Source organism: Panthera leo, chromosome A2 (assembly GCF_018350215.1).
Source record: "Panthera leo isolate Ple1 chromosome A2, P.leo_Ple1_pat1.1, whole genome shotgun sequence".
NCBI lineage: Eukaryota > Metazoa > Chordata > Mammalia > Carnivora > Felidae > Panthera > Panthera leo.
Genome location: NC_056680.1, coordinates 102,661,892 through 102,686,187, shown reverse-complemented (window position 1 = coordinate 102,686,187; position 24,296 = coordinate 102,661,892).

The window sequence follows — 24,296 nt, the reverse complement described above, 5'->3', positions numbered from 1 at the left end:
CAGTATATGGAGGTTAAAGATTCTACCCTAGAATAATCAGTACACAAATTTGCCTGTATTGGGATTTCTGACCTGTGTGGTAGTGTATGTATTTATAGATATATGTAATTTTTGATGGAAAACATTCATTTCCATCTGTGATGGTAAAGGAATACAACACATTGTAAAGTTCATTCACATATAGAACACAGGAGATTTTAACAAATTAGGTTATATAATACAGAGAAAATATGATTATGTTACTGTTATGGGCTGAATTGCGCCTCCTCCCCCCCCAGTTTATGTTGAAGCTTTAACCTGTAGTATCTCAGAATGTGACTGTATTTGGAGATAGGGCCTTTAAAGAGGTAATTAATTTACATAAGGGTCATTAGTTTAGTTTCTAATCCATTATGACCGATATCTATAAGAAGAAGAGATCATGACATAGGCATGACTCTGTGGGGGCACAGTGAGAAGTTAGTCACCTGCGAGCTAAGGAAAGAGGCTACAGAAGAGACAACCCTGCTGACACCTTGATCTTGGATTTCTAGCCTTCAGAACAGTGAGAAAATAAATTTCTGTTTTTTAAGTCACTAGTCTGTGGTATTTTGTCCTGGAAGCCCTAGCAAACTAATATGGTTACTAAGATAAGAGTTTCTATAAGAAATCAAGCTCAAAAAGAAAAAGACTTCAATGTTTGTCACCAATATCAGAAGGAAAGAAAACTCTAAATCTAACTAAGAGATAGAAAAAAGTATGTGGTTAAAGAATTAGTAAGAAATTGTGCTAGAATCTCAGAATGAACTATGACTTGCAAAAATCAATCAATCAAGCAAGCAGTCAATCAGTCAGTCAACTGACACTGTTCTGAAAATCTCTCTCCATCTAAGCCATTGTCCTCTACATCAGCTTGGGCTTCTTTGACTCTTGAAATCTAGGGAGAATTATTTTGAAGGTCAGTGCTGTAACCTTAAACCTCTTCAAGATTTCTCTGAACTTTCAAGGGTCTTGTTGTCTTATTAACCCTTTGCTCTTAAATCTTCACTTTCTAACACTGTGTGGTTCCACGTCAATCTGCATGTGAAAATCTGATGCTTCACAAGTTTCCAGGAAAAAATCATGCGTATTAAACACTTCTTGATTTTATACAATTTACTAAATATTTGTGAGATCAGAGGAGAATCTTGATTAGGCCCACATAATTTCCCATTACCCTTCTGGCTTTCTTCTCTCTTCTCTACCTTCTCATTTCTTTCCCTTTCTTTATGTGGAAAATATAAACTCTCTCCAGTACTCTAGCAGATTGGTTTGGAACCTTCTGTGGAATGTTTAGAACCAGCATACAGCCATTCCTTTCCTGTAGAGACTTACTTAACCCAAGAGTTTTTTTTTCCCAGCAAAGGCAGTTTCCTTCTTGGAGAAAGAAGATAAATAAGGAAGGCCTATGGCTGTTTCTGGTGAATATCATACTCATGACAGAAGAGTAAGTAGAAATACTTGTTTCTGCCTGGTTTCTATCTTTTTCCCCATTTTTTTTTCTAGTAGGAATAATCCTAAAACTCTACAAGATAATACAGAGATAGCAAAAGAGTAAGATGAGCCCAATTCCTGAGAGAACATCTATGTGGATTAAAAGAATTTGAAAAACCAAGTTTAAGTGATTTCTATCTCAAGGAACTTGAAAATATTTGCAGAACTAATTACTATTGCTAATAAATGATAAATTAGGAAAAAAGAAGATTGAATTTGGTGCATATTTTCAGACTTTCCACAGGAACAAGGACATTGGTTTTGGAAAATTCACATGTTAGGGTTAATGTTTACCTTATTTCGTTCTGTAAAAAGTTTAAAAATGTGACCATCTATATCCATACAGTGGAATGTTATTTGGCTGTAAAATGTAAGGAAATAATGATTCATGCAGTAAAATGGATAAATCTTAAAAAAAATTATGTTAAGTGAAAGAAGGCAGTCACAAGACTATATACTGTATGATTCTATCATATAAAAAGTCTAGGATATGTACATCCATAGAGTTAGAAAGTGAATTAATAATTGAAGAGCTAAAATCAAGGTATTGAGACAGCCTTCTGGAGACTGCAGTTGAGAATCTGTTTTTTTTGCCTCTTACACCAACTAGAAGCTGTTAGCATTGTTTGGTTTCTGGCAGCATCACTCAGATCTCTGCTTTCATCATCACATTACCACCTTTTCCCCACTGATCCTCTTGCCTTTCTTTTATAAGTATCCTTGTGATCACATTTAGGTCTTCTTGATAATTTGGAATAACTTCCCCATTATAATCCTTAACTTACTTACAAATGTCTTCCAATATGTAAGGTAATGTATTCACAGTTTCCAGGGATTAGGATATAGGCATCTTTGGGGGAGGGGCATTACTCAGACTACCACATCACTTCCTGGCTCCTCTTTCTTCCAAACTGGCTTCTCTCTTAGACTTCATGATTGGCAGGATGGCTTGACAGTGGCCTTGGTTTTATATCTTTACTATTTAGAGTCCAGGGAAGAACAGTATACAGCTCTCTCTACAATCTCTGTAAATACCTCCAGATTCTCTATTTGATTCAAATGCACGGTGCTGAACCTATAGCTGTCCCCAGGAAAAATGAAATGTTCTGATTGTCCTTTTCTGACTCAAATGCCCTCCCTGAGAGTCAGCTTCTTTCAAAGCAAATAGAAAGGAAACAAATAGAGTCAGTCACTCCCCCAAAGAAAATAAAAATATTGTAATTAGAGAATGGGGATTGGTGCTTGATTTTCAAAAACTGACCATTATTAGCAGAAATATTTGAGAGTGAATTTTTGATATCTGTAACCTGGGAGTCTCAAATTGATAATGATATTAACAACTTTTTATAATGGGGATCTTTCTTTATACTCACCAGTATTAGGGGAGTGGCTTTGAGAATTGATTAAAAAAAACTCAAAATTTATTTCAGGCAGTTTGACCAAATATATAAGGTTTCTCTTTGGACTAATTTGATGCTGCTGTCTTGTTCCCTAATGTGACCTCAAGTGACTTCTCCAACTTAGGTCTGCCTCCATTAAATACCTGGTTAGGGTGGCCAGTAGTTTATAGTTTGAAATACACTTCTTTAAATATAAGTATGAACTTATACATTAGTTTTAAAAAACCCAATTTGCCCAGTTATGGAAAGAGAAACAGAGAATGACAAAGGGAACTTCATAAAGGTCTTTAAATCATTAAAAGATTGTCTCATGAAAAAGAGTGATGACTGTTACATGGAGGCACATATTTTGGGGGGTATATATAAAAGAAGAACTTTCTAATAATTAAAATTGCCCACCAGAAACTGGAATTTTCTTCAGTGGAGTGAAATTTCTTCTTAATCAAAAATGCACTTCATAATCAACAAATGCACATGAATGTAAAAGAAAATTATAAATTGGTAAAAATAAAGTGTGGCTTTGTGTAGGTTAGCATTTTATAAAAATCACAAATAGTAAGTCTGAAGTTTTAAGTAAGGGAATAAAAGTACTGATAATTTCATATGATGTGTTGACTTCAACTGATTCACAGTGTTTGATATTCACTAGAGCTAGATGACAATATAAACATAACTTTAAAATCATGGAATCCGTTTTCTGCTTCTTCAAGGAATGAATATTCTGGGAAAAATATTCCTAAAGGAAAAAAATGGATAATTTCCTTTGGTTTCCTATGGTCAGGAATTAGAATTTGTGTTGTAGAGTCTTCATGTTTCATTGTGAGTTTTATATTGACCCTTTAGTAGAAAAGATGTCTGTTAAGTGTGTAGGATTACAAATATCAGTGTGGTGATTTCTGATGGTGCACTGATAGAAAAAGAGAAAACATGAATAAGAAACTAAATATTGAGACTAATGGCATATATTACTTGAGGAAAGAAAAGAGCAAATGAAGAATTGGCTTTTTAGTTTTGGTACAGAGCTTGCATTGAATTTAAATCATGTTGTGGTGGAGATATTTGATGAATACCTTAATGACAATGCTTGTAATGTTATTTTGTTTGTGTTTATTTGTTAAATGAGTAAGTCTTTGAGAGCACTCTCTTGGTATCTAGAATTCATTAAAAATACATTTTGCAATTTCTGGCTTGTAAATTCTTTACAATAACTTGACATGGTAAATGGGATTTATATAGAGAGATTTAAGATCCCTTCCAACACCTGTTGAATAAACAGTTCTGTGATTTAAAAATTATTTTACAGTATTGCTACTTTTGGTTTCATATAATTAATTTGATAAATAAACATCAAACTGAATTAACTGTATAATTGAATTACATTTACATTTATCTGAGCTGTTCTGTGCTGTATAAATCACATAGAAAGTTAATAGATTGGATATGTTTTCTATTTCATGGTTCTTATTTCTATTTCTTAATAGCCAAAACTTCTATTGTAAAAGTAATTGAAATAATAGTACGATTTTAATAGAAATGATTCTGATTTATTAGCTCTCACTTGGGAATTTTTTAAGGCCAAATAATGTTTCCAAATATGAGATTGATTCCTATGACAATGTATTCTTTTTGTCAAGTTATTTCCCAGTATGTCTGAGTTTTCAAATCCTTAGTGGAACTGAGCAACTTTCATCATTTAAGACTATTGTCAATTTGGGGCAAATATTAAGATTATATTTTTTAAGAAAGGTTATTTCTGTCAATTCAGCAGAGGACAGCTTGAAAAATGTTCCATATTTCCTATGTCTCCATTCCCACACTCCCAGTTAATTACTTTTTTTCTTCCCCTTGGGCATAGATATGTCACTTAATCTTGTGCTATCTTCCCAGTTTATGAGAAATAAGATTCTATTTTAATTTGTTGTTCTGCCTTCTTTAGAAGTCTCATATTGATGAACTATCGTTTAAAATTGGTTCTTGCTCTTCTCAACAATGTGAACAGGGCAAATTTGCTCTGAATACCTTTAGCTTATGTTTGAGTTCATCTTCAAATTCAAATTGTATGAATTTAAGGAGATATTTTTCAAGCTTGGTGATAGTAATTTGAATCAAGGTTTTAGACATTCAAATTGATTTTCCTCCTTCTTACTTTATCTTCTGAATGCTCTGTTGCCTATTGTATTCAATCTTCTTGATTTTTCCCCTCATTTACATTTGCCTATAATAAGTAACTCGATTTCTTTCTATTGTTCTTTTAATTGACAGAGTGGAAAAGAAAAAGGGTGTGGCGTTGTATTGGAGGTACAGTGAAGGCCTACCATTGATCACACTTGGTTGCTGAACTCCTTGGTATAGGTTCCTCATCTAGAATTGGTTAATTATAAATATTGGGTTATGTTTCTAAACTCAAATACTATTTTTATTTTTTAAATGTTTATTTATTTTGAGAGAGAATGTGTGTGTGCATATGTGTAAAGGGGAGGAGCCAAGAGAGAGGGAGAGATTATCCTAAGCAGGCCCTGCTTTCAGCATGGGAGCCATGGGCCTTAATCCCACAAACCAAGAGATCATGACCTGAGCTGAAATCAAAAGTCTGAGGCTTAACCGACTGAGCCACCCAGGGGCTGCTCAAATGATATTTTAAAAAAATTCTTAAGTTACTTGAATTTCTACAAGTAAGATGAGATTAATGTCTTTTTAAAAAATTGTTTATTTATTTTGAGAGACAGAAAGAGAGAACATGAGCAAGGGAGGAGAGGAGAGAGAGAGGAAGAGAGAGAGAGAATCCCAAGAAGGGGCTCAAACCCATGAACCATGAGATCCTGACCTGAGCTGAAATCAAGAGTCAGACACTTAACTGACTGAGCCATCCAGGCGCCCCAAGATTCATTACATAGGTAGTTTCCATGTCAGTTTCTTGTCTGTGAAAATGAGCCTTTGAATGGGGGAAAAATGTACTCAGCAGCATTTATCTCAAACAATAATTTATAAACTTGATTTCACAAATTTATATTTTGCCCCAGAACTGGTATTTTTATGGTTAGGTACTCTTTGTTTTGTGTTTTGTTTACATATGGGACATTCCTCTACTCCATGAAAATTGTTTCTAAAAATACAGTATCAATGCAAAAATTATACCAGACAAAATTAAAGAGGCAAGAAAGACTTTATTCAAGGCTTTTGTAATATGGAGAGATGCCACAACTAAGTCTGACTTGAACTTTGCTGACACAGCAGATAGAGTTTTTAAGGGCTGGGATTGGTAATGGAAAAAATACTGCAGGACATCAGGGATAAATCATAAACTATCTATGTGCTTTCTAATTGGTTTTATACAAAGGAAAAAATAACTTCTCTCATCTTTATGACAAGTGGTAGTTTTGCAATTTGGAATAAAGTGGCCCCTCAACTTAGACTTCTGTCCATTTGCAGAAACTGGCAAATAGGGGTGGTATCTCCTTTGATTATTACATTTCAAAAAGTTGGTTCCCAGGTTTTGAGAAAGACATTCCTAGATAGTAAAGCTGTCAGGAGGCTTTTAACAAGATTTTCGTCTCAAAGAGATAGAGAAAGAATTTACAATTACAAATGTTCTAAAAGAAATGTTCTAAGAAAAGGGAGATCAGGGGTCTAGCATCAGAAAGAAGCCTGTCTAAACTTGAGTAAAGTTCTTGATTTTGGTCACTGGCATTATTAATTAAATGTACAGTGCACCTTTAAGTTTCCTTCTGAGTTTAGAAGCTTTTATAGAAACAATTTGTATACTGCAGGAATTTAGCCATTTTGTCAAAACTTAAGGTTTGTAAACACTTAAATATTGGTTATTATTTGAAAACTAATTTATTTAAACAATATCTAATGTTAAAAGTAGCAGAATAATTCAGCATGGTAGGAATCCAAGGTAACATCTTGCAGGGTTTGTTTGAAAAATGAATGGTAGTTGTGAACACTGCTGTCTTTTCCTGTGAGTACTTTTTAGATCAACACATTAGCTTTTGAGTTAATAAAAACATTATTACATTACATTATTTTATCCTTTCAACAAAACTTCAGGCTAACTCTACAGTAGGTGTGTAACCTTGAGCAAGTCTTCTGACCTCTTTAAGATTTCATTTTTGTATAAGGTTTTCTGTCTTGATATAATATTTGGTAATAAAATTTTCTAGCAAGGCTGTTTGATACTTAAATGAGATTATTTCTTCAAGAAATATGTGCTAAGCACCAGTGATTTGGAGCCACTCTGCTAGGCCTGAAAAGAAGACATTGCAGTTTGGGTGGACTATATTCTAATATTTATTAAAATAAATATATAGTTTCTGATGGATACTAACAAGGACAGTAAGGACAATATATGGATGTACTACAATGGAAGCTATAGAAGACAGTAACTTTATCATCTGGTTTACATGTAAATTCTTAATAGTAAACTATAAATAATGATGGTTTATTTAAATTAAAAAATATATTTATTTATTTTGACAGAGAGAGAGAGAACGTGTGCACAAGCAGGGGAGGGGCAGAGAAAGTGGGAAAGAGAGAATCCCAAGCAGGCTCCACGCTGTCAGCACAGAGCCTGATGCAGGACTTGATCTCACAAAACTGAACCTGTGAGATCATGACCTGAGCTGAAATCTGGAGTTGGATACTCAACCAACTGAGCCACCCAGGCACCCCTCTTTATTTAAATTTTTGTTTTGTGTGTAGTGCAATGGAGAACAGTGCCAGACAGTGGAGGATATAATTATAGTCTACAGAAACAGTCCATTCCGTCTGATGAAACAAAAATACTATTAACTGGGACTACAAGCAATTTATTTCCCACAGTTCTGAAGGATGGATGTCTGAGATCAGGGAGTAATCATGGTTGGGTGAGAACCCTCTTTGGGGTCTCAGAGTTGTTTTATCCTCCTACAGCATAAACGGCCTATAGGTCTCTCTGAAGCCCCCTTTAAAAGGGTATTTCTGAGGGCTCCTTGCTCATGATCTGATCACATCCTAAAGGCCCCATCTCCAAATACTATAACATTGTACATTAGGATTTAGCATATGACTATTTGGAGGAAATAATCATTCAGACCACAGCAATCCTGTGCCTAATAGAAACTTGAATTGTTCTATATTCAGTAATTCATGATGCTCCATAATTTTGGGGCTTTAGTTTACTGGATTTGTAATTTTAAATGTTTTTCTCTTATCATATAAACAACTTGAATACTACACCTGTTTCATCTACTTATCTCAAGATGAATCAATATTTCCCTAATTGTTAGTGTTTGAAAATCTTCAAGTGCTTTAAATAATTTATAGTATTTTCTATAGGGGCACCTGGGTGGCTCAGTCAGTTGGGCGACCGACTTCAGCTCAGGTCATGATCTTGCGGTCCGTGAGTTCGAGCCCCGCGTCGGGCTCTGTGCTGACAGCTCAGAGCCTGGAGCCTGTTTCAGATTCTGTGTCTCCTTCTCGCTGACCCTCCCCTGTTCATGCTCTGTCTCTCTCTGTCTCAAAAATAAATAAAACGTTAAAAAAAATTTTTTTTAGAGTATTTTCTATAGATATCAAATACTTTGAAAACATCATTTACATACAGCTGATAGGTTAACCATTAGGTAGTTAACAATTGCATCTTTTTTTAAATAGTTGTGCCCTTAAGTGTCTCACACAGTGCCCAAAATGTAGTAGCCACTGAACACATTTTTTATGCATAGCAATCTTGTTTACTGCAGATCAATAAAAATAGGGATTTTTTTTTTTTAGCCACTGAACTTATTTGTTGAGCAAATGAATACAACTAATGTTACTTACATTTTTGTAGTAACTTGTCTACATGGTAGGACTGAGTTGGCCTAATTTGAAATATTGAACATGCAGAAAAGTAGTGAAACTCCATTTCAATAACAATTCATAAGTTAAACTTTTCACCAGTATCTTGGGATGGCCCCAGGCTTAGTCTGAGCACTGATTAAAATTTGCGGTTTGCAGTAGGATTTTTAACATAGCCTACATGTGGTTGATTGAATTATGACTTTGTGATATCCAGACTTTTGAAACTGAATTGCATAAATAGGGACTCACTGATTGGAATAGGAAACAGTGTTGTTCTTTCTTTCTCTCTGCTCAGTACCAGGATGGGATACCTTAAGCTTGAAAATGCTGATGCAAAAAGAATCAATGAGTTTAAAAGGAGTTCTACTCAGCTTGACTATTAAGGCCTAAACTTCAAGTTCCCATGAGTGTGTGAGAATGGGGAGGCAGGAAGGAGGGGTAGAGGGAAAGTTTCCTGAGGACACTGAAGAGCAGGAACAGAATTCACCAGGAGCCCAGTCAACCACATTGGTCTTCATTATGTCATTGGTCTTCATTATGCTGCTACAACAAGGGTTTTTCATATTCTGATGCTTACTTCTGGGAATCAGGGGTGAATTTTAGAGAAATCATTCTTCATTCTGGTCTTATGCATCAGAGAGGACAGTCCCAGAAAGAATTCTTCAACTTTTTACCTTTGGAATATCTTTGTTCTGCTTCAATAATACCTTCAAAAACAAACCAAAACCAAACCAAAACAAAAACCAGACAAACAAAAAACCCTTAACAATTCTCCAAGACAGACTTCTTTAGCTTTCTGCATATCAGGTCAATAAAAGACCTTAGAACACATTTTCTTAACTTTTCCAAGCCATGGCCTCCCAGTGAAAGTATTTGATGAACTAATTCATATGATTTTTGATTCTATGGCTGATTTCTACCAAAGAGAGGAATCTATCATATAGTAGGATTTTAGGTAGTAATAAAGTTTTTGGGAATACATGTCTCTTAAACTACTGCACTTCTTACAGGCCCATTCATTTCTTCTTTAATTCATTGTGCAGATAATTATATGCCAGATACTATTCTGGGCTTCAACAAATACAGAAATTGAAAACAAGACCCTTTCAGTTTATGTTTTAGTAGAGCAAATAGTCAGTAAACAAGTAAAATGATTTCATATTGTGATAAATGTATTCAAGGGAATAAATAGAATGGTACTAAAGTGAATAACTGGGCTTAGGGGTTGGGGAAGACCACTTTAAATAGAGTACACATGGAAAGCCTCTCTGAGGAGGTGCTGTTTGAAATGAATGTTGAAAGATGATATGGAGCTAGCCGTGCAATGAGTCAAGAGAACAAGTTTCATGCAAGAGGAACAAGTGCGTAGGCTCTTTTCTTGGAAAGAGCTTAGTGTTGTCATATAAAAGAAGAATGAGTGGTTGAAGAAATAGAAGATGCTGGCATGGGCCAGATTATGGTTGGAACTTACAAACCTTGGTAAAGAGTTTGGGGGCACCTGGGTGGTTCAGTTGGTTAAACATCAGACTCTTGATTTTAGCTCAGGTCATGATCCCAGGGTTGTGGGATTGAGACCCACACTGAGCATGGAGCCTGCTTAGGATGCTTTCTTTCTGTCCCTTTGTCCCTCTTCCCTACTCGCATTCTCTCTCCCTCTCTCTCTCTCTCTCTCTCTCTCTCTCTCTCTCTCTCAATAATAATAATAATAATAATAATAATAATAATAATAATAAATAATAATAAATCCTGGTAAAGAGTTTGAATTTTTTTCAAACTGCTTTGAGGAAACTTTGAAGGTTTAAGTAGAGAAACCATGTGGTTTGATTCCCTTTTAAAAAGATCATACTGGCTGCTAGATAGAGAATAAAATGAGTCTGGAGGAAACAACAATATAAATAGGGAGACTACTACAGTTGGGAGGCCATTATAGAAACTGATTCCATAATGGTGAGACTTGGACTAAGGTGATGGCAATGAAAATAAGGTGAAGTATCTAGATTTTGGTTTAATTTGGAGGTACAACTGACAATTTGCTTATGGATTTTTGGGGGTATATTAGGGTAAAGGAGGAATGAAATTTAAATTCCATAGTTTTTGGTTTGAGCAATTGGGTTGATAGAAGTATCATTTATTAAGATGTGAAAGACTAGTTGGGAAACCCAGTTAAGGGAGTCAGGAGATCCATTTTAATATGTTAAGTCATCCGAGTACAGATGTCATGTCTGCTGGATGGAGAATAATTGGAAGCCATTGGCTATATGAGTAAGGAGTTCAGAAAGAGTTCAGGGTCATCAGTATGTGATGATACATATTTGTAAGTGTATAATATGGATAATGTTTTACGATTTGGAAATGAATGAGATGGTTGAGAGTAAGTAGAGAAGAGAAGAAGGCCGAGGACTGAATTCTGAAAAATAAATGTGAATCAAGGAGTGAATGATTAGTTGTAGAGAATTCATTTGAGAATTTTGAGTTAAAACAGAGAAGCATTCCTTGGATTTGCAACATAGAAGCCATTAAAGACCTCATCAAGACTGTCTTTACAATGGCAATAAGTCAGACTGGAATGAATGTAAGAATAAATGGGAGGTGGCAAAGTGATAACAGGAAATAGAAATAAAGTAGGTTTTTTGTTTTTGGTTTTGGTTTTTTGATTTTTTTTTGGGGGGGGGGAGATGTCTTGATGTAACAAAGAGGAGAAATGTGGGGTAATAGCTGGAGTGGTATGTAGAATCAGGGAAGGATTCAGAAAAGTTAGAGATACGATAGGGAGGAAGATATTGAAAAAGAAAAGAGGGTTAATGTAGAAGTCCTTGAGAAGACAAGATGTGTTCCAGAGCACAGGAGTATTCCAGTTTGTTCATTCAGAAAACATTTTTTTTTTTAACCTCTACAATATGTCAAGTAGTAGGACAGATAGTAAGGATATAAAGACAAAATCTGTTACTCAGAAATGATTATAAACTGGTAGAAGAGATATACAATTAAAGGGAAGATAAATGCAGAAACAAATTACAGAAGTTCTATGGAGCCCTATAAAGAAAACTTATAAGATTTTGAGTACTAGTAGAACCATCATGACTTTCTTATAAATCTTTAAAATATAACTACTTTTTACAGTCTTACTTTTCCTGGTATTTATTGAGAAATAATTAATTGATGACTGATTTGGCCTTAGCACATTGGAAATATTAGATATTAAAAAATATTTCAAAATATAATGATGAAAACTATGAAGCAAACATCATGTATGGAAGATTTTTTTTTAGAAGGGGAACCTGTATCTTCTATTGGATTGTCTTTGCAGATTTTATTGTGCCAAAACAACACCTTTTAGCTTGAGAACTGCAAGATTCCTCCTGTAGAATGCCTTTGAAATGTCAGTTTATTTCTTTTCATGTGTTTCTCCATTATAAATGTCCATTTATTGCAAATTGTTTTAGTAATTCCCCAGTTGTTTAACCACAGGGAACAACTATCTATTATGAATGTCCCAAAGGGAAGAGTATGGGCAGAGGGGGCATGTAAGCTCATTTTTCAATCGTGAGTGTTATTAGCATTAACCTTTTTAGACTGTCTCTGTTATCTGGAAAACCTGGAAAAGAGTTTATCTAGGCAAAATTGCAGTTTTGCTCTTTTGCCCTTATCACCTTTGACTCTTGCCTGTATTGATGGTTGGAACATGATCTGATCCTCTTTCAGATGGTGTCTTTTAGGCTGAAATTAGAGTTGTCCTTCCTTCTCTGTGTCCTGAGTTTAAACATCAGAAAGCCATTTGCTGAGATTGTCATTTCTTAATTGCTCCTATTTAGCCTCAAAGAAAAGATCATTCATTTACACATTTTGAAGTTTACCTTCATTCCCTAATTAAAACAAAAAAAATGCAGCTCTAATGCTATTTTTTCTGGGCCCTCCAAGAGATACTTTATGACCACATTGGGTATGTGGATTTTTACTCCATGATAGAGTCTTGGTAAATTGAATACTGACTGTGATTAGCTGCTGGTCAACACATTAAAATATTCTGCCAACAACATTTTCCAGAACTCTCTGGGGGTCAAGGCCCTGGTGCTTCTCTGTTAATGTATTCAGAGCAGTTTCTCCAATGATTCCCTTTGTCTCTGCTCTGGCAGACAGTGACCCTCGATAATAAGGAAAGCTGATAGACTACATACCATTTTGAGGGAATATGTTAGATATTATAGTGGCCTCAGTTCTTATGTAGTCACATGTAGCAGCTGGGAGATGAGGAAGAGAGAGTTCATACTCCTGCTTTCCATGGAAGCTCTGAGAATCAGCACAAAGTGGATGATTTGAGTTGGAGGGGATAAATTACTTATTGACTATAATATATGGAATAGGAGACTCATTATGGATAACTTTCCTGTTCTAGAGTGTTTGATTGGTTCTTTTCCACCAGACTTCAAAAGTTATGTGCACTAGTTTGGATACCATAGTATTAAGGTGTGGTTTATAGTCGCCTTATATTATTCTCCATTTATGTAATAATTGTTGAATAATCTTCATTGCCTTATGCAGGGCAATGTCCAGTTGGGTAGATAATTGAGATCTTGTTAGATGTAGAAGCCCTTAACTTTCCCAGCTGTAGCAGAGCATCTTCCAGATAATATTGAGATTTTTATATAATATTATAGAGTTGTTTATTTACATTATTGCTTTCCAGATCCTTTATCTTCTCTTTTTTTCCAATATCTATATCTATTTCCAGAGTCTTTATCATTTAAAATTAATCTAATTTTTATATTTAGTTTTTAAGTAACTACAATTATTTTCTGATGACTATTATTATTCTTTCTTAATATTTATACATTTGAATAATCTCATTACTTTTAGATCTTTAATAAAGATATTTTTAAAAAGCACCCAATTTTAACCTCTGTAGACATCTTTCTAGTGTTTTACCATTTCTTTGATTATAATGCCATATTTTTATTGTTAATGAAATTTTCAGGGGATGTGAAAGTGCTCATTTCCAAAATAATTTGCGTTAATTTTTGAAAGTGTATGGCATGATATCATAACCCTAAACTTTCACAGCAGTTCCAAGAGTCTTAAACATCACTGTGTTAGTGATTATATAAATAACCTTTAATTTTGCATATCTATTCTGCTAGTTAAGCTGTTTTTTTTTTTTTTTTTTTTTTTTTTTTAACGTTTATTTATTTTTGAGACAGAGAGAGACAGAGCATGAACAGGGGAGGGGCAGAGAGAGAGGGAGACACAGAATCTGAAACAGGCTCCAGGCTCTGAGCTGACAGCACAGAGCCCGACGCGGGGCTCGAACTCACGGACCGCGAGATCGTGACCTGAGCCGAAGTCGGACGCTCAACCGACTGAGCCACCCAGGCGCCCCTAGTTAAGCTGTTTTATTAAGTCTAAGAATCAAATGTTCATAAAGCAAATGTCAGGTTGAAATTAATATATTTAGAGATAAGCAGGATGTTGGTGAAGTGCATCAATAGCCAAATGCCACCTGGGAAAGACTTCTTGCACCATGAGTATTTAAAGGTGACTATGGAACGCTGAGTTCCAATTTTGTTAACTTGTTTACCTTTACCAGCTCTATGAGTATGATACTGCCTCACTGGGCCTGGAAAAACACATTATTTTCTAAATAATAAACACATTGAAACACAAGTCATTCAACCTAAAACATGTGCTACTTACATGTTTAATAAATCATAAACTTAGCTCAGTGTTTGATGTGGGGAGCTATTGAGCTCAGGGAGGCCCATCACTTCCACTAGAGATGCCTAATAAAACCTGCACTCTTTCATACGAAATGCCAAGAATAATACAAGAATAATATGTTATTGCAGGTTTTAATGGCCTTCCTTTGGCTTTAGAGTCCATGGTTAGAAATTTGTTATATTTGACTGTTAATATATGCCTTGCATCTAAGCCAAGATAATGTCCATAAGAATGGTCTCTCCATGCTTCAGAAAATGATTTCCAAAGTGATTGAAAAGAAGAGGCATTTTAGTTTCCCTTCCTGCCTCCTTAATATTTCCTCAATAATTTGATTTCATGTGTAAGATCTGGGAGCATTTTGATCTTTAAGGTGAGAATTTAACCAGGTGTTCTCTCATAATAAAAGATGGCATGATGTTAGCATCATAACTTAGGAGTAGTCCTTAATAAAGAAGTGACTCTACTATCTCATCTTGAAAGAGATGGCTTCTACATCAACTACTTTATAACCAAAGTCATCATCAGTGGTAGGTATTTTATTTTAACTGGCTTAGAAATAATAATCCCACATATAGTCATCTAGAGGTATGTTTTGGAATAATTTTATATTGGATTTTTTTTAATGGGAAGCTTTTTTTACCTGAAGCTATTGGTACTTTACTGAAAGCAAAACAAAATAAAATGTTCATTGTAAATTACATGCAGCTATAGCTACTGACATATCTCTCCAGGTTAAAATTAGACTGGTCTTGATTTAGGAGAAGAATTCTTGGTATCTATCTATCTATCTATCTATCCATCCATCCATCCATCCATCCATCCCATTACCCACTGCTTTGATCAGGGGCTACTGATAATTATGTTTTAAGAAAATAATGGATATGGACATTTCCTTGGTTTATCTCTTCTGTTTAGGCAAATATCTTCATTAGGCTCCTTAATTGGTTTAAGAAGATATAAATTCTAGCTTCACATTAACTAATCGTTAAAACTAAAATCAACATTAATTGTTGGTGTAATTTGGTGTATATATAATTATTTGGTGTATATGAAAATGGAGGGTGCTTTTCAGAATATAATCTTGAAATATCTTTTGTGCTCAGTACCTTTCAAAAACTCAACCAAGAGAAATAATACAGAGAAAAGAGTGCTTGGATACTATCAGTGATTATTAAGAAATAATGATATGAATGTGTTCATTAGAGTAAGCTTGGCAATGCCACAGTAACAAATGACCCACAAATTTCTTACTCATGCGAGACATACATGTCTATCATGGGTCATCTGTGACTTTGCTCCACATTTTCTTTGCTCCAGAACCTTGAATTACAAAGCAGTGTCTATTTTGAACATTTGAAGTTTTATGGTATAGGTAAAAGAGACAAACCACAAATGTGCTGTTAAAGTTCATGTCTGTAAGTGCCATATGTCACTTATTATGCCATATAATATGTCACTTTTGTCCACATTTCATTGGCTGAAGCAAGTCACTTAGGGATTTCTGAATTCTACACTATGGGCATATGTATACCTTTCCCAGAAATGGTTACTGCAGGGATAAAAATCTGAATATTTGGCAAAAAGTAATATAATACCTGATATTCTCCTTTGGAGGAGTTTATCTCTTGAGAATAAAAGATGAATTTTTCAATATGCAAATCATTCATTGGAATCTGGTATGCCCCACAAGAGGAGTATCCCTCCTTACCAACATGTGGAGAACTTTGGTATTACTGAGCTATTCTGCTTTTTTTTTTAAGAGAAAGAGAGAGGGTAAGAACAAGTGGTAGAGGGAGAGAGAGAGAATCTTAAACAGGCTTCATGCCCAATGTAGAGCCCATTGCAGGGCTCGATCTCACGACCCTGAAATCATGACCTGAGCCAGAATCAAGAGTTGGACCCTTAACCAATTGAGCCACCCAGATGCCCCTGACCTACTATTCTTAAAGGGTATGTCCTTTACCGTTGGTGATCATGAGCAGGAAAGATAATGAGTACTACCTGTATAGATATATTATTTTCAATCACTTCATTAATCAGACCATGTCAAACCATGGATTTACACTTATTTTTGTTTGTTTGTTTGGACATGGTATATGTCTTATATACTTGAATATGGTATATGTCTTAGATTCTCAAATCCCAATGGTCAAAGCATGTCGTACAACCCATCCCAATTCAATGGCGCAAAGATATATAATCTCTTAACAGTGAGAGAGAAATTGAATAACTTATAATAATACAATTTTACTGTATTATCTTTAGCCAATATTTTCCTTGTTAAATCTTGGTCACTTATTGAAGAAAGATGAAGCACACTATTTCTAGTTCCTCACAAATAAGCATTCAATAAATATTTGCTGAATGTTAGCTAGAAGGGTTAATACAAATATGCAAGTTGCATAATTCTTGCAATCAGTGGAAGTTCACTTCATAATCATCAATTTCCCTTGTTTCTTTATAGATGGTTTCTTTCATTTGAGAAGGAATTATTTTGACCACTTCCAACTTATATTTGATTGGGGGCAGTTTTTTCCCCGATTTATTTATATACAAAGAGAAGAAGAGTATGGATTTTGAAGTTAGGTAGATCTGATACTGACTTCTAGCTTTTCTACTTTTTAGCTTATAACTCTGGCCTCTTGGAGCTTCAGTTTTGTTACCTGGGGATTGGTAGAGATACCTCTATCATTGAAGTCCTGGGAAGTTAAAATGAGAGTATTTGTAGGATACCTGGTATATATTGTAGTTAGCTACTTAATATATGCTAGTTTAAAGTTGGACAGCTGAAAGAGTATATAGAATTGGCTATCTTTTTGGTGGAACATCTTGGGACAGCAAATTGTGTCAATATCACCACCTTTGATTAAAAAAACCTTGCAAAAATTTGGAAGTGTTACATTTCCTTTTTCCTTCTTCTAAAAATTGATTTATAGAAATTTTAAATATCTTTTAAATTCTCTTTCTAATATACTGTAGGAGAAAATAGTGTAGTGAAAAACTGAGTATTTCTACAACTTTGAGGTAAAGTGGAAGACACAAATGTATGGAAAGTCTTTTGAATTGTGAATCTATAACAAAGATGGCAATAGATAATCTGTAAGGAAACTTTTGATGCCACAATTCCTTAGAATATGAATATTTATATTTATATATTATAAAGTCCTCATTAATTTTGCAATGAATATAATGTCCAATCATGTCAAGCAGAAGCTACTGTCACTGATTCCTTTGATGTGATGATGGCTATTTCAATTACTCCTTCGACTGTCAATTTACATAGTACTCATTTCCCAGAATTGTCTTTTTTGTCTTCTAATGCTACTATTTATTCCATCATTGAATGATGATTTAGTGATATTCACATTATTTTGGATCTGAGATATATCCTGGAGGAAGGGATAGATGCTACTCTAACTCTGAGTTCCATCCCTCTATTTCAAAGTGTCAGGCCCTACAGAACCTTAAAGGAACACTAATTTCTGTCTCCAACTAAATTATGGAAATATAGCACATCTTCCTCTTAGTCAAGAAACATGAAACAGTGACATTTTCTAAATGAGGAGTGACGTCCTTGTGTGTCTTAGAGAATTAAATATATTATTCAGGGGGAGCCTGGGTGGCTCAGTTGGTTAAGTCTTCACCTCTTGGTTTCAGCTCAGGTCATGATCTCATGGCTTGGTGGGTTCGAGCCCCACATTGGGCTCTGTGCTGGCAGTGTGGAATCTGCTTGGGATTCTCTCTCCCTCTCTCTGCCCTGCCCCATTTGCACTGCCTGTCTCTAAATAAGTAAGTAAATAGGGGTGCCTGGGTGGCTCAGTCGGTTAAGCGTCTGACTGCAGCTCAGGTCACCATCTCACAGTCTGTGAGTTCGAGCCCCGCGTCAGGCTCTGTGCTGACAGCTCAGAGCCTGGAGCCTGCTTCCCATTCTGTGTCTCCCTCTCTCTCTGCCCCTCCCCTGCTCATGCTCTGTCTCTCTCTGTCTCAAAAATAAATAAACATTAAAAAAATGTCATTAAATAAGTAAGTAAATAAATAAATGAATAAACAAACAAACAAACAAACAAAATAAATATACTATTCAGGGTAGTGATTGGTGTTTGTGGGAATATACTCAAGTGGTTTCTCTGGACAACTGCCTATATCCTCTTAGCTTAGTGATCAAGAGAGCAGATACAGCAGGAATATGAGGGATGTAAGAAAGCTGACTTAATTCCATTGACAGTTTTCACTTGGGTCAATCTTTTGGTCTAATAAGGATTTCTTGACTCTGCCTGGAAAGTTATCAAAATGAGAGGGCATTATTTGACTTTTACATCTCTAGCAGGAAGACTAGGGAAATTCTGTACCTTCTCAGTGATTTATAGAAATAGAACAGGTTATTTAGAAGAGGAGAGAGAATGAGAGAGACAGAGAGAGAGAGAGAGGAAAGAGAGAGAATGGATCTGTATTCTACATTTTTGAAAAGTTAGGGCCATTTATTTGTTCAGATTTTAGTGGAGACTATCTACTAGTTACTGATCTTGCCATGAACCATCTCTTGAGATGTCAGAACAACCAGTCAAAAATCAACCAAGAAAAGGAAGGACAAAACACATGGCTTCCCACTGCTACAAAGTGGAAGGTCAGAACTGCTGCACAGAACCCAATCTGCAAGGCCAAAGGCTACATATCAAGCACTCCTTCTCCCCAAATCAAAGCCTACTGAGGCAGCTGTTGAATCCACATATTTTGACCATCAGCTTTTCACTTTGCAAAAGGTCTAGTGAAAAGATAAGCAGAACTGGGGAGGCTGAAAAAGAACTGTGTTTTCTGTGACACCTTTAAATATAAAGAATCTCTGAAAGAAATAAAGTTTGTAAAATTCTTAAAGTTTAGAATGTTTGGCATGTAAGATTCTGCCTTGAACTTTTTATGTAAGCTTTCATTTCTGACTCTTTTCATTATAAATTCTTCCCCCTTTCTCATACTTTCATTTTCTTCTTGCTGAACTCCCTGGCTCTGGGTTCCCACTACTAACCCTCAAGGCCCTTAAATCCTAGAATTCAGTTTCTCCCTGAGAAAGTACACAATGAAATAATTTTCTTCAAGAGAGTTTGGAGAGCAAGGGCAGAAGATGAATGGCACTTGTATTTCTCTGCTTTGCTCTAAAGAAATCCTTCAGATTTTAAACGTTTTGGGGATGGAACATGTTTATAACAATTGTCATTCAAGAAAGCAGAGCTCTGTTTTCAGTTCCATCAAAAATGTGTAAAGGATGAAGTGCTTAGGCAACATGGCACAGGGGAAAGGGTATCCAATAACAGGATTCTGAAGCATTACACTTTTCAGCAAGCCCATCGTGCATTGCACACCTGAGATAATCCAGTCATGACAATTGTCAGGAGAGGAGCAGCCTGTGACTAGCAACCATCCCTCCTCCTCCCCTGCCATACCTTTAAAACCTGGTTCTGAACTCCATTTTCTAGGAAACCTTCCTTTTTTGATGCCATTTCATTATTAGAAATTAATCTTACTTGTCTTTCGTATGGTTTTGCTCTTTAACAATGTGACCATTTCTATCCATTTATACATCACTTTAAAAACATTTCTAGTTATTGTTTTCACTGCCTAGGTACTGTGGACAACCAATTGTTTTCTGCCTTTTGCTGATAAGAACTATGCCTTTTGTTTGTTTTTTCTTTCTCCTGTTGTCTAGCTCAGCGTTGCAAATCTGATGACTGAATGATAAGCGGAAACACTCATTTTCATGAAAAAAGGACTTTGGTTGTATTATCTGATCATAAGTTTATTTGTTGTCCAGATTGGCTGAATGTTTCAGAGTCCATTTCAAGAGGAGATGCTGGCTGCTCTTTCAGCATTACAACCAAATAAGGAAGCAAGGGAGTAGAGATACAAGGGAGTAGGAGAGGAGAGAGGGAGGAAAAGAATGTATGTGTTCCTAACCAGTCTCTTTTCATGTTTGCATCACCTTTTACCATACCATGGTCACACAATTCTGAAGCTTTCTTATTTCTTTTTTTTATCCTGGTATAATAAGGTATATAAATGATTGGCATTTAATTTTAATACAGGCTCCATCGCTTATTAACTGTAGCATTCTATAAGTCACTTAATCTTTCAGTGCCTTGGTTTCTCCGTTTCAAAATTAGAAATGAGAATAGCACCTACTTCTTAGTGACATCATGAGGAGTAAAGTGGCAAATATATATAGACTCTAAGACCAATACTTGGCATGTAGTAAGTGCTTAATAGTCATCAACGTCATCATTATGACTTGGTTAAGAAGCAGGAAATAAGTGCTGATCCAGGTGGCAATCACAGATTATCCTAGCTGGTGGGGAAAATAGGAATCTTGTGGGATAAGAGTAATGTAATCACTGAACATATTCCTGATTTCATACCTGACTTCTCAGTGAGATGATAAGTTTAGTCTTAAATTATCAGTGTCTGGTGATCTTTTAACATGGACATAACAATGATAATGAAAATTATTTCCCGATATAACGTCTACCAAGGAAGTTCTTGACAATTATTGTGGGGTATTACTGATTCATTTTCTCAATTAGTATTTCTTGAAGCAGGATTTGCTTCAAATGGAGATCTTATCTCTGGCTTATCATGTAATTGAAGGAAATAAAGTTTCACCTGGGAAGAACAAAGAAGAGAATAAGGTGGCGTGGTATTGTTTATAGACAATACCAAAGGCACAAGATGTAGTGAGTTGTTTGCTTGAGGTAAAACACTCTCAGCACAGACAGAAGGTGTATTTGTGTGGTAAAAAGTGAATCTTTACTTCAGAAATACTGTGGATTAATAGAGAATATGATAAAACTTTTTGGATTGTAGTACAGTTGAACAACGTGCGTTTGAATTGTACTGGTGTACTTATAGACTTTTTTCACTAAATACAGTGTAGCCCAGTAATTGTGTTTTCTTTTCCTTGTGATTTCCTTAATAACATTTTCTTTTCTCTAGCTTAGTTTATTGTAAGAATACAGTATATAATACATGTAACATATGTGTTTATTAGCTGTTTATGTTATTGGTAAGGTTTCTGGTCAATAGTAGACCATTAGTAGTTAAGTTTTGGGGGAGTCAAAAGTTATACATAGATTTTTGATTGTGTGGGGATCAGTAGTCTAACCCCTGTGTTGTTTAAGATTAAATTGTATTTATTGATTTCCTCAGATTTCTTAAACATAATATGTAAAAATATTAAGAGAATAACATTATCCTTCACATTTTTGCTTTATGTTTGCATCAGCAAGAATTTACAAGGTAAGTTTTAGTGTCATGTAGAATATCAATGTAGCTTAAAAAGTTATGGATTCTTGGAAAGACCTCAAGCATCCGAGGATAACTGTGCATGAGAAGGAAGTGGCAAAACATAAAAGTAATGTCACTTGAGCAAGCATTATCCAGACAACAATAAGTTGTAGGTTTACAGTATTCTATAAGGGAGCTCCTCACCTGGACTGAACCTTGACTCAATGGTTGGTTTGGTCCACCTGGTCCTGAAACAAATCTTTTATTCAGTTCTTTATGAAAATAATAAAATAATTCATTGAGGCTGATCAACCCTGAATTGTGGCATGAGACTTACAAAGGTAATGTGCTTAAGTCTGAATAACTGTTTGTGAAGTTTTCAGCCAAATATAAATGCCTTTGGTTTTATTCTAAGGTTTCTTTGTTAATTCTTAAATTACATGTTTAGCTAATTTTTTAAAATCTTTTCATATTTTTTCTTTTTTAGTGTAAATACTTAAGATAATGCATTTTTCTTAAATTATTACTTTTGGTTTTTACCACAATATTTTATATATAGAATTTTAATTAATAAATAATGGTATGCATTGTTAAATTTTTACCTTGATTTTTTTCTTTTCTCTGTAAGTTAGTTTCAGTTTTCTAAACATAAGGGAATTAATTTTCAATTTATCTTTTTTTTTTTTTACTGACTTTAAATTCTATAGCACTGAGACCAGAGGCTGTAGCTATATAATTGGTATTCTTCAAAATTTGTTAAGACTTACTGTTTCAGTTACCTACTGAATTTAGTAGTTCAGAATTTTTGGTAGGGGTTATCTGAGTGATTCTTTTGCTCCATGTGACATCCCTGGTTGGGCTGGTCTGGAGGACCCAAGATGGTTTTATTTACATATCTGGTGCTTTGGCAAATATGGCTGAAGGACTCTTATTAGCTGGGATGGTTGACCAGAGGACTAACATGTGACTTCCCCAGTATGGTGGCCTGAGGGAAATTAGACTTTTCATCTTGAGTCTGAGGGCTCCAAGAACAAATAAGGAAAAACTGGCATGTCATTTTATAATTTAGCCTTGCAAGTCATGTAGTGTCATTTCTATTGTGTTCCATTTACCAAAGTAGTTATAACCACCTTCAGATCTAGGACACATGACATACAACTTGCATCTCAATGGAAGGTGTGTCAAAACATCAGTAGGCAGGTTTTAAAACCACTCTATATTTTTTATGGTGTATTACATGATCAGTTTTTATAAATGTGTTTGTGCCTGACAGATATGTACATCCTACAATTGTTGGGTGAAAAGATGAATAAATGTTCATTAAATCATGCTTAACTAGATTTTCAAATATTCTATAGTTTTGCTCTTTCTTGGTCTGTTTAACCTACCAGTCATGAGAAAAGGACACATTTGACAATTGAGTTTTATTAATTTTTGCTTAATTATTTTGAGACCATATTAGTGGGTTCATGCAAATTAAAAATCTCTTTCAAATTTTCCATGGCTTTATATATGTTTTTTACATTTTTTTTTATGTTCAGCCATTACATGTCCTTATGTTTTTTAATTTTTATTTATTTATTTTGAGAGAGAGGGAGAATGACAGAGCATGTGCATGCAAGTGGTTGAGGGGCAGAGAGAGAGGGAGAGAGAGAATCCAAAGCAGACTCCATGCTGTCAGTACAGAGCCATTGCAGGGCTCCATCCCATGAACATTGAGATCATGACCTGATCCAAAACCAAGAGTTGGACACTTAACCAGCTGAGCCACCCAGGTGCCCCAAATCCTTATGTTTTAATTACTTCTTATAAGCAGTGAATATTTTGAAAGCTGGATATATTTTTTAAAAAGTGAATAATAAAATATTGATCTTTGGTATTTAAAACTTACAGCTTCTATTACCATTCTTTTAGTGGTTGACATTTTGAAATTTTACCATGCATTGGATACTAAAGAAAGTCTGAAGCTAATCAGTGTCTTAACCATTCTTCCTAAGCAATACAAGTTTATACCAACCTGATAGTCTAGGGTCAGGTCTTATTAGTTATGCCTGTTTTGTATTTCACTATTCATTGTGGGTTTTTTTTTTAATGTTTATGTATTTATTTTGAGAGAGAGAGAAAGAGAGACAGTGAGTAGGAAAGGGGCAGAGTGAGTGGGAGTGTACTGTCAGCACAGAGCCTGACATAGAGCTCAGTCTCACGAACTCTGAGATCATGACTTGAGCTGAAATCAAGAGTTGGATGCTTCACTGACTGCTACCCAGGCGCCCCCATTAGGATTTTTTATTCAAAAATTAAATTTTTTATTCTATACATTCTATTTTGCCCTCTCTAACTTGGGCATTTTTAAATTCCCCATTGCTTGTTCATTTTCATGATTCCACTTTTTATTTCTTTAAACTTTTCCTGCATAATATTCTATACTGATAAATGCAATATTTGAGAACCTTGGGTTTTCTAAATTTAAAGCTTGTTATTTCAACAGATTGCCTCTCATTCTGGTTTGTTAACTCGCATATTTGATAAATAATTTGAATATGATCACATTTGTGTTTGACGTTATTCTGCAGAAATCTTGAA